General features: G+C 42.7%; 1 pseudogene; it reads left to right on the forward strand.

The window, feature by feature from the left end:
• The first annotated feature begins 2,077 nt into the window (after positions 1 to 2,077).
• Positions 2,078 to 3,662, forward strand: LOC107182591 (annotated as a pseudogene).
• The last annotated feature ends 6,029 nt before the right edge of the window (positions 3,663 to 9,691 follow it).

Genomic DNA, 9,691 nt, shown 5'->3' on the forward strand with positions numbered 1-9,691 from the left:
AAGTCAGGCTGGGAGAAAAGGTCTGGAAATCACATCTCTAATAACGAACTTGTATGAAGAATATATAATAAAAAAAGGAGCTCTAGACCAATTTTCCCAGTGGATAGAGCGTTGGCTGTGGACTGAAGGGTCCTGTATTTGATTCTGGTCAATGGCATATGCCCCGGTTGTGGGCTCTATCCCCAGTGGGAGGCATGCAGGAGGTGGCCTATTTGTGATTCTCTCTCATCATTGATGTTTCTGTCTCTCTCTCCCTCTCCCTTCCTCTCTGAAATCAATAAAATATATATATATTTTAAAAAGACCAAAGATGGCAGAGTAACCCTGATGACTTGAGAGCATCCTCCTCTCATCTGCTCAGAATGGCAGTCTCCATCCAGACTCTCACACACGCCAATATTGGAGTCTCACAGACTCCAATAGCTCCAGGAGGCTCCATGATAAGTCACCCAGGAAGCCAGAAGTGGTAAATCGTGTTTTTTGTTTTGTTTTTTCATGTTCCACCTGCTTAGTTAGTGCTGGCTTCTTGGAGAACAGTGTTAAGAAGGATTCTGAAGCTTAGCAGTAAGGAATTCTGCAGGATATTAACAATGTCTGCCATGGGCCAGGAAAGAGAGAGAATCATGGGTTCACACTTTTGTGATCCTTAGCCTGGGACTCCAGATATGCAAAAGCTGTGTTAGACCAACAGCCTCAAACTAGACAACACTCCTGTGTCTTATATGGAATTTTGGAGCACCAGCCTGTGGCTTGTATACCCATTTCCACTCCTTCTCACAGATACTGCTTACATAAAGAATAAATTTGAAATTGCACTTATTTTTGCCATTTTTGCACTTGGAAGCATTTAATTTGCAGAATTCACTAAATGGGACATTATTGGGTGTTACCTCACACCCAGCAATTAAAGCTTAAGGAAAATATAAAATGGGTATAACATCACTGGTTCAAGAGCTAGCTCTGCAGTGTAGTAGGTCCCTCTTCTCTGGAAGCAATTCTTCTCTTACAATCCCCACTTTTGGTCTTTAGGGATGGACCCCCAAGCAGATGCTCAACCACAAGATACTGAGGTAGCTACCTGCCTCCAGCTGAGCTAATCTCATCCATTCTCCCGGGAATGTCATAGTTGAACTGGAAGTCACAGAAATTGGGAACTATGAGTAGTCTTGTGATAGCACAGAACACATATCTCAAATTCAGTACCCTACAAGGGTCAGCTGCTAAGCAGGCCAAGTATAATAAAAACAATGCCACTGTGATAATAAATGGCCACTAACACTAAGTCTATGTCTGGGTGTTAATAGGGAGTGGTGGAGACCGTGTCTAACAGGAGAGACATGCCCAGTCTAAAGGGGCAGCTACTATTCAGCTCCAGCTAATTGTTGCCATGCAGTAAAGAGAGCTACTGTTGCCACATTGTTTGATTTTATTTTTCCAAGAGAAATCTGAATTTTTATGTGAAGGTCTTCCAATTTTTTCTAAGCTGTCAACTAAATTTCACAGCCATACTGGTCAAATGAATCATCTTTGGTAAAATATTGCCTGAGAGTCAATGATTTACAATCTATGCTTTTTAGTCAGGGTGCTATCAGGACACAGATTGCTTGCTCAGAGAGGAGGGGCAAATAGGAAAGACCTGGCACAGGCCTAGAACTCCTGTCCTGCGACCTGGGAATTCTGCGATTTCCCAGTATCTTCCAAGTACACAAAACATCCCTTTCTTTTTCTTTTTTTTTTCTTAAGCTAGCTAGAGTTGACTTCTGATACTTGCCACCCAGAATAATCTTATCTAACACACCCTACCTGTGGGAGAATGACTAACCTGTAGACAGAGAGTCAAACCCCAGTACTCAGCCACACCTGACCAGTCCCAGCTCACACACAGACATACCTCTTCACGCCAGCCATAAGCATTTTGGGACTTGACTGACAGTATTTCCTAACTAATAACACCTATTGAAAGAGTAGATTGCTGGGAGTGCCCTCGGTGGTCCCTCAATCTGTCTCTTGCTTCAACAGTGTCTGGTTGGAACAGACCCAGGGACGCCCTTTCTTTCAGCCTCTGAGCACCCTCCAACCTCTTTTCCAGTCACTGTCTTCGTAACCACCTCAGCCATCCCCAGCCTCCAAGACCAGCCAATACCATTTTTTGACCTTAACTCCTTACTGCTGAACAATGATGAGTTCCCAAATTCATCAGAATTATTCCACCGAGGTGGAGGCTGCCAGTCAACCATCTGGTCAACCGGCATCTGCAGGCCTCTTGCACCTACCTCTCTCCGGGCTTCTATTTCAACTGGGATGATGTGGCTCTGGAGGGCGTGGGCCACTTCTTCCTCAAGTTGGCAGAGAAGAAGTGTGAGGGCGCTGAGGATCTCTTAAAGATGCAAAACTAGCATGGTAGCCGCATTTTCTTCCAGTACATGCTGAAGCCTTCCCAAGGTGAGTGAGGCAAAACTCAGGACATCATGGAAGCTTCCTAGGACATGGAAAAGAACCTGAACCAGGCCCTTTTGGATCTGCCCTAGGTTCTGCTTTTACAGACCCTCACCTCTGTGATTTCCTGGAGAACCACTTCCTAGATGAGGAGGTGAAACTCATCAAGAAGATGCGCAGCCACCTCTGCAGGCTGGCAGGCCCCCAGACTGGGCTGGGTGAGTATCTCTTTAAAAGGCTCACCCTCAAGTACAACTCAGAGCCTTTGGAGCCCAGAGGCCCTTCAGGGGCCCCTCTGTATTCCCCGGGTGTCTGGCTTTTGCCTGAGCCTCTCCCCAAAACCACTAGGCATCCTTTTAACCACCCTGGAGCCTTCTCCCATGCATTGGACCAAATGAAAACAAGAAAGCTTTTTGTAGGAAGAAGAAGGAAAAAGAAGGAAGAAGAAGGAGGAAGGTAGAAGAAAGAAGAAGAGAAAGAAAGGAAGGAAGGAAGGAAGGAAGGAAGGAAGGAAGGAAGGAAGGAAGGAAGAAATAAAGAAAGAAAGAAAGAAAGAAAGAAAGAAAGAAAGAAAGAAAGAAAGAAGGAAGGAAGATTTCCCATGGTGTTTTCAATAATAAAATAATAAAGTTGAGTTTGCCAAAAAAAAAAATCTTAAGTATATTATAATAATCCCACCCCATATTTATCTATTGAGTTACTGGTTGACCTACAATTCCAGCACCCTTAGAACTCTGACCAACATATTTATGTAAGTTTTTAAAAAGAATTTATAAATAGGAGATAACGTGAGAAAGGCAGAAAATTTACATTGGTTACTCAAAAAAAAGAAAAAAACAAACAGGCAACTTTGAAGGAATAAAATTCCCCCTGAGAGTAACTTTCATTTAGAACTTTGTTTAGGCACTGTTATGGTTTGAATCATGTCCCTCAAAAAGTCCTATGTTGAATTCTGAACACCTAGTTCCTTCGAATGTGGCCTATTTGGAGGTAGGGGTCTGAAAGAAGCAATCGAGTTATTAAAATAAGGTAATTAGAGTGGATCTAAATCCAGTATGGCTGAAGTCCTTGCAAGAAGAGGAAATTTGGACACAGACACACACACAGAAGAAAGACCATATGAAAACATGGAAAGAAGATGGTCATATATAAGATAAAGAGAGACATCTGGAACAGAACCTTCCCTCATGACCCTCAAAGACCCAACCTTGATCTCAGACTTCTAGCCTCCAGAACTGTGAAAAAATAAATTTGTATTATTTAAACCAACCCATCTGTGGTACTTTGTTATGGTAGACCGGGCAATCTAATACAGGCAATACAGTAAGTACTTCTTGAGAGTTTGTTATATGCCAGGCACTGCTTTGAATGCTATATATAGTATCTCATTTAATCTTCCCAACTTCTGTGGGAGGTAAGCAACATATTTATCATCCCCATTTCATAAGTGATGAAACTGAGACCTCAAGAGGTTAGGAAAGTATCCTAACATCACACAAAATGTAAATAGGACAATTTGGATGATAAACCTCAGTCTGAATCCAAAATCTGGACCCAAAATCTTTGTTTGTAACCACTATACCTTACTGCCCCTTGGCAGAACTTTTCTACAGAGGAAGATTCCTTCCCCTACTCCAACTCCTAAGCTATTACTGAACAGACAAAAGGGAAAGTCAGGTCATATGGGTGTACCCACAATCAAGTAGTCAAGCCCCCTTGATGAATCTGATAACCTCAGAGACATTGAAACCAGATTGTCATGAATTAAATATTTGTGCTGCCACCCCCAATTCATATGTTGAAATCCTAACCTCCAATGTGCTGGTATTGGGGGGGGGGGTTGGTCGGTAATTAGGGTCATGAGAATAGAGCCCTCATGAATGGGCTTATACCATTATAAGAAGAAACGCAGAGAGATGATTTTTCTCTTGGCCATGTGAGGTTGCAATGAGAAGATGGTTGTCTATAAAGCAAGAAGAAGATACTGGATCTTCCTGCACCTTATTCTTGGACTTCCCAGCCTCCATAACTGTGAGAAGTAAATGTTAAGCCACCAGTCTATGGTATTCTGTTACAACAGCTCAAACATAAGATACAGGTTTTTAAAAAATCATGGAGTAATTGTAAGACATGGGTGATTGAACCAACCTTATCCTGGAACCTTAGCATGCAGTTTATTTTTTTCTTTTACTTTCTTTTATTTTTTTCCATTGCCATTTATCCTCCCTATACTTTCTTCCACCTGAAGGATGCAGTTTAATTCAACATAATTTGATGGGGTTATCCAACCTGTTTTCCCAAGAGCTTATGGAAAATTAAGCTGGTTACCTAGGCCATCAAAATCCTTATCCAGAGATGACCCCCAGGGCAATTAAGTGGCATGCAGCTTGGGCATTGCTTTTGAAACCCCTTTTCTGCTGCTTGCCGACATTAGCGCCCACCAGCACCACCACCCCTTGGCACAACTCTCAAAGGGGTGGTGGTACAGCAAAAACAGTATCTGCTTTACAGGGTTACTATGAGAATTTAATGAGCCTGGCACACAGTGGGCTCTTAGTAAATGTTAATCCTTTCCCCCTTTGAAACCAGTTGGTAAAATCTTGCTCAGCGAAGATGAAACTGTTGGTTGTAAACTTATATGTTATGTTTACATTTTAATTTGCATTTTAAACGCCCTCTCCTGACTTTTGCCGTTAATGACACATCAGCCTGTGTAAATGCAGATTGAAAATATACAGGCTTTGCCCAAACTGTGCAGCTGGCAATGCCGCAGGAGCGGCATTCTCCCCCACAAAATTAGCATTCCAACAAAATGACCCTCTCCTAGCCCAATCCTGTTTTGGCCAGCCTCTCCTGTCCATTAAAAGTGCTCTTGTCCAGCTGCTCTGTTGTGATTTATTTACAGTGTACTGGAACAGCCCAGCCCAGAGCATGTTTCAAAATCCTGGTTTTCCTCTTTGCACAAGAGTTTGAACAAAACAAAGCTGGGATGAGCAGGGTCACGGGCTTCTGTACCCTACTGGCCAATGAATAGGAGACAAAGGCAAAACAGAGAAAGGCTGTCCAAAGCTTGTGGACGGTGGGAAGTGGTGTTGCCAAGGCAATGATTTACAGCCAGACTGAAGAAGGTGGTGTTAACAAGGACAGGAGACCAGAGCCACGTTTCCTGAAAAGCAAAGAGAGCCCCTCGGAGCGAGTTCACTACCGATTGGTAGGATTTCCATCTTTTGTCTAAAATATGTATTTCTAGCCTTATGTTGAAAAATTGTGTTCAGAACTCTGAACTCTGAACACAGTACCTTTATCACATCCTGGCTGTCAGCGATCATTTAAAATCAGATAAGAGGGAAGGAAGGGAAGTTGAGAGTCATGACTGTTGTCCAATCCAAGCCTGATAAAAGCATTCACACATGGTCTATTTATAGAGACATATGGGATGGTCATTAGGGGCAGAGTCCAGGCTGGGCCCCGGCTCTAATGACGAGTTTGTGAGAGACGCTCACCAGTCAGGGAAATCATTTATTCTCTTGGTACTTCAGATTAGATCACCAACAAGAATGAGTAAGATCTGTAGAATTTCATGGGTGAGGGGAGGGGGGGGGTCAGGAAGAGGGGGCAGGAAGAGCCTGACTCCACACATTTATTTTGGAATATTAATTATTACCCTTTTATTTTAAAACTGGGCCTCACTGTCAGGGCCAACAAATCAATATATTTTTTTATGTCTAACTCATTGCCCTGCCCATGGAGGATCAGGAGGTGTTCTGATTTCTGAGCCAGTATTGTATTTGAATGAAAATTTGGGTTTTTCTAAGAAAAAGTCAACTGCAAGCAGGTCTCTATACTCAACCCAAACTCACCTCTGCATCCCTCAAGTCATTTGTGCAGTTCCCTTCTTATGAAAACAATAGTAGTTATTTATTAGCAAGTGAAAAAAATCTCAGAATAAAATCAATGGAATGTGCCCACTAGTTAGCCAGGAGAGGGAGAGTCAGAGGCTCACTGCCAAGGAGCATGGCTATTTCTCCAATATAAAATTGGAATCTAAATAATTTCTGAGAGTTTATTAGAAACAAAGCACAGAATTTCACAAGCTAAATGCACACTATGGTTTACATCACCAAGACAGCAAAATCTTCTGTATAGCACATTAATGGCTAACCAAGTGCTTTAATCTATATTACGTCACTTGATTCTCTTACCATCATGAAAAGTCAACAGATAAGGTACTATCACCTGCATTTTATGGGAGGGGAAACATGTTCAAAGAAAACAGCATTCAAAGCAACTTTATACACAGAAAATGGTGGCGCCTGTATGAGGCTTTCATGGCCACCAAATAGTAGAGCCAGGACCTAAATCTGGATCCTCTGATTGCTAGTCCTGTCCGATCAAATCTCAGGATAAGACCACCCCACACCCAACTTCCAAAGTAAAACTTTCTAGTCAAACATAATAGGCCCCACTAATAGTCCTAACGTCCACTTAACGGCAAACTCCTCTCTCTGCAGAATTTCACTCAGACACCACCCTTTAGCATTACAGAATCTAGATATGAAAATCATCTCTAGTCTCATATTCCTGTTGCATAAACAGAGGAAAAAATTGAGACACAGAGAGGTTAAGTAACTTGCCCAAATTCACACAGCTAAACTTGTTTCATTGGTTAACTCATATTTTAAGATCAATTCAGTCATTCCACAGTTTACAAGAAACAATTAGAAAGTGCCCATTTACGTGATATGCACTTAATTAAACACCATATTTAAGGGAGTAATTAAGTGGCCTTAATTTGATTCTACTGGTTCCCAGGTGATTCAAAGTTAAAAAAAAAATCATAGCACATGCTCCAGATGCAAGAGACAGGTAAAACAGTCTGTCATTCGGGATGTAAATAATAAAGACTCTAACTAAAGGAAGTTTAAACAATAAGAAAAATGTATTAGCTCATATAACTAATACAAAAGTAGGGCAATTCCAAAGTTGGTTCGTTCAATGGCTCCCAAATGTCACCAGGAATCCAGGCTCTTCCTCTCTATCACACTCTGTGATAGCCAGGTTTGGGGCCCACATATAGAGTCACCATATTAATCATGGTCTTGCCCCAGGTCCAGGCAGCACATGTGAACAACAGTGTCAGGGTCCGAAAGAGGACTGACCCTTCTACATGCCCCTTTTTCACAGCAGGGAAAACATTCCAGGAGACCCACTGAAGAAGTCCCTTCTTATCTCATTGGCTAGAATTGTTTCATATGTCTATGCCTAAACCAGGAATCAAAGGTGAGGGGGTGGAATTCAGGACTGACTTAGAATAGTCAAGATCCAGGGCCTCTCTGAGTGGTCACCTCCCTAACAAGGGCTCATGCCAGCCCTGGTTATTGGGAAGGTCAGTGTTGGTATTTTTCAAACTGAAGGTTGTGATCTATAAGCAGATGTAAAATCAGTTTAGTACGTCACTGTCAGCTTTTTAAATGAAATAAAATAGCATAAAAAATATCAGAATGCTTTGCATGCAAAGGCAAGTATTATTTCAAGCAAGTAACACTTGTTCCAGCCCTGGAAAATATGGCTGTTAGTTAGAGCATTATCCCATGCACCGAAGGATCTAGGGTTCAATTCCTGGTCGGGGCACATGCCCAGGTTGTGGGTTGGATTCCTGATCCGTATGCACACAGGAGGTAACCGATTGATGTTTCTCTCTCTTCCCCTTTCCCTTCCTCTCTAAAACAACAACAACAAAAAACACACAAGAAAAACAAAACAAAACAGGATTGAAAAAAAAAATCTTTTAAGAAACATTTGTTCCAATTTTATTTGAATACTGTGTGTGAAAGTATGTACTGCATTGCATTGTGGTATTTCCTATCATGGATCATAGTCAAAAGGCTTGAAACCTACTTGTACAAGGAGGTGTTTTTACTAAGGGCAAAGCTCTGCCTTATTCATTTCTGGGTCCTCAGTGCCTGGCATATACTAGTAGGGCACTTTAAATATATTTCAGATAAACTGAGTTGGTGAAAAAGTTGATATTGATACTCTTCTCCCAAGTTTCCTCTAACAAAGATTAATGTATCAGTGTGTTTTCTGGCAAACTTCCGCCATCTGAGCAGGTAATCTTCCCCCAGGGCCTAAGGAATCAAGTGCTCACTTTGGGCCAGGTGTGAGATGAACATATGGTGTACCTTACTTCATTTCATCTTCCCAGCAACTCTACAAAGTCGGTATTATTACCATTTTCCAGGAGAAAAAAATATATAGTTTTAAACATGTTAAGTAATCTGCTGAGGTCACAGAATAAGTGGAGGGGCAGCAGGATTATAGAGTAGGTTGATCTTACTCTAAACACCTAGACCTTTCCACCAACGGTGCGCTGTGTCCGAAACCCCTCGTGCCTCCCTGCAAGAGCAGCAGATTGCAGAGCGGCACGGCCGGGCCCATTCATTGGGGCGGAACTTCTGACCCACACATGAACACCTTGGACTTGACCACCCAGAGATCTCTTAGCCTCACCTAATCCAAAACTGCTGGACTTCAAGTCCCAAAGGATTCATTCTGCCTCTCCTGCAGCCCCAGCACAGGGAGACACCACCAAACACTTCACATGAGCATCCACCTCACAGTAGCTGGGGATCCAGAGCGCAGCAGGGAACACAAACTAAAGCTGTGACTGGCGGCAGCCCTCACTGGCCTTCTCAAAGGCCGCCGCACTCCTAGGCCTGGAAGAACCACATGACACTGGAGGGATCGTTAAAGAAGCTCCCACAGCTTGTGGGTTTCCGGCCCCGTCTACCATATCCTTCGCAACCAAGGCAGTTCGGGCTTTCTGGCCCCGAGTCAGCAGCCATTGAAATCTGGGAGTTATTTCATTAAACTGGTTTTAAGTTACATGCGGGGAAATTAAACCTGCCGGCCTATTGTCTGTGCTGTAAACAACCCCTTCTTACTTGGTTAAATTTCTGTCAGTTCTTGTGTCCTGCTACTGAGTGGGGGTGGGGGAGTAGCTAAAGCATTGCTTTTACCGAATGAGGTTTAAAATGTCTCTACTTTCTGAGTAGTATCTTGTTCCCGTTACTCCATTGTCTGGTAGGCCAAATCTTTTTGCGGGATCCCAACAGGGCCTTTCTTCTTTGTATTTCTTCTGCGTATCGGGAGGACAAGATACCATAGAAAAGTGTCTCCTGTCTTCAGTTTCTATTGTTGCCCTTAGCTTTCCAATGGCCAGCTGGCAACGTGCCACTGAATTTTATTTCAGAAG

Source organism: Myotis davidii, unplaced genomic scaffold (genome assembly GCF_000327345.1).
Source record: "Myotis davidii unplaced genomic scaffold, ASM32734v1 scaffold370, whole genome shotgun sequence".
Classification (NCBI taxonomy): domain Eukaryota; kingdom Metazoa; phylum Chordata; class Mammalia; order Chiroptera; family Vespertilionidae; genus Myotis; species Myotis davidii.